Source organism: Marmota marmota, unplaced genomic scaffold, assembly GCF_001458135.2.
Source record: "Marmota marmota marmota unplaced genomic scaffold, marMar, whole genome shotgun sequence".
NCBI lineage: Eukaryota > Metazoa > Chordata > Mammalia > Rodentia > Sciuridae > Marmota > Marmota marmota.
In genome coordinates this window covers 18,421,664-18,424,065 of record NW_026000241.1, presented here as the reverse complement: position 1 = coordinate 18,424,065, position 2,402 = coordinate 18,421,664, and the positions used below count along the sequence as shown (strand labels likewise).

Sequence of the window (2,402 nt, the reverse complement as noted above, 5' to 3'; positions counted from 1 at the left end):
TTTCCCATAACATGAGCAGGAATAAATTCATTTATTTTCCAAAATCTGTGTATTTAGTACTTTAGCATAGCTTGTTATTTTTTAATAACATAATATCTCACTTTAATTACTTCTTTATCATTCCTTCTTATTCCATTCTCATTGAGCTTTGTATAACCAAAAATTGATGGCATGTAGCATGTACTCAATAAACATTTGTTGAATGAATAAATAACTCTAGATAGAGTACCACTATTTACAGATAGGTAATTCTTTCAAGTTAATCATAATGGACTTGAGATTATTTCTTATGAAATCCTGGTGTGCTTTCTTGATTCAATAATTACTGAAATTATCATCTGAATCCAGAGAGGAATGCATTGCCTTGGCCATGTGGATTGGAGCATATTGCCTATTTAAACCTTAATTGTTTTTTTAAATTAATTATTTTATTTTTTAAATATACAACAACAGTGGAATGCATTACAATCCTTATTACACATATGGAGCACAATTTTTCGTATCTCTTAATCCTTAATTGTTAAACTAGGAATACTCTCAGACAACCTCTGCTGTAAGATTGACATATTGGGATAACTTATAGTTCTTTCTGAATCGTCTCATCCCTCTAGTTATGAGTCTTTGCTCATTCAGCAATCTTTGATTAAATGTTGACTTGATACTTAGATCTATCCATAAGAATAGAATGAACAGACTTTGCCGCATCTACTGCGAGAATGAACACCATTCTCAGCACTCAGACTGTCGACATTCCAGAACATGTTGATACTACTCTGAGGGGATGTACAGTTATTGTGAAGGGCCCAAGATGAACCTTCCAGAGGGATTTCAATCATATCAGTGTGGAACTCAGCCTCCTTGCAAAGAAAAAGAAAAGGCTATGGGTTGACAAATGATGGGGAAATAGAAAGGAACTGGCCACTGTTCGCACCATCTGTAGTCATGCACAGAACATGATCAAGGGTGTTAAACTAGGCTTCCGTTACAAGATGAGGTCTGTGTATGCTCACTTCCCCATCAACATTGTTATTCAGGAGAATGAGTCTCTTGTTGAAATCCAAATTTTTTTGGGTGAAAAATATATCCGCATGGTTCAGATGAGGACAGGTGTTGCTTGTTCAGTGTCTCAAGCTCAGAAAGATGAATTAATCCTTCAAGGAAATGATATTGAACTTGTTTCAAATTCAGCAAGCCACAACAGTGAAAAAACAAGGATATCAGAAAATTTTTGGATGGTCTTTATGTTTCTGAAAAAAGAACTGTTCAGCAGGCTGATGAATAAGATCTAAGAGTTGTCTAGTCACAGAAACATGTCCTGGAGTCAATTTGATATTTCAATGGTGCAGTAAAAAATCTCTATTGACTTTGGACTTAATCCTTTCCAACAGATTGAATAAACTTTAGTGTTCTTTCAAAGGAATAGAATAGGAAAAAAAAAAAGAATAGAATGAGCAGGCCATATAGAAATTGGACATTTTTGCTTAATTTGTTTAGCGAAAGGCTGATATTAATTTTATTCTAAGTGCATTTTAAATACTGTTGTTTTTGTCTATTAGGGTAAACGCAAGAGATGGGGGATTACAAGGGAAAACCTGGGCATGTAGGCCCACATTCTGGAGTATTCTTTGTGTGGTCATCAAATGCTTATGGATGACATTAGGAGTCAATTCTATGGTCTCCAAAGTAGAAAAAAATAGCATGGCAAAATGAACTGGTTGTCTGAGGTTTAAATCAGTGTCTTCTTTTGTTTGATCTGCTGTAATGTAATGCATTCATGCAGCATATAGTGCCATTTGGGTCAGTGATGAATTGCGTGTATGACAGTGGTTATTCCTTATAATTCTAGGTATGTAGTGGGCTATAACACTATGTTTGTGTAGGTGCAGTTGATGTTGTTCACATAATGATGAAATCACCTAATGATGCATTTTTTTTAGCTGTATGCCCATTCTTCAGTGATGTATGACTGTTTTGTAGACTGGATGGCCTTATAGAAAATTACTTCAAATAATTCTAGAGGCTAGGAAGTATCAATTAAGGTGTTAATGGATTTGGCTCCTGGTGAAAGATTTTGTTCTGGTTGCAAACTATTGCATTCTTTCTGTATCCTCATATGGTTAAGAGAAAGAGAGTAAGCTCTCTAGACTTTTTCCCCCTTAAATAGGGATTCAAATCCCACCATTAGTAACATACCTTTGTGAAGTCATCAAAATTTAATAAGCTCTCCAAGTTCCCCTCTGTAAATAGCATTGCACTGGGGGTTAGAAACATATGCATTTTGGAGGGACACAAACATTCCACTCACAACAGCAGGGTAGCTCAGACACAGGAATGACACTGATAACCTGATAGCAAAACTGTTAGATGAAAATTAAAGAAAGTTTCCAGCTTCTTCATTTAGT

The 2,402-nt window shown here is 35.3% G+C and overlaps 1 pseudogene; it reads left to right on the top strand.

The window, feature by feature from the left end:
• The first annotated feature begins 701 nt into the window (after positions 1-701).
• Positions 702-1,375, top strand: LOC107145610 (annotated as a pseudogene).
• Positions 1,376-2,402: the final 1,027 nt, after the last annotated feature.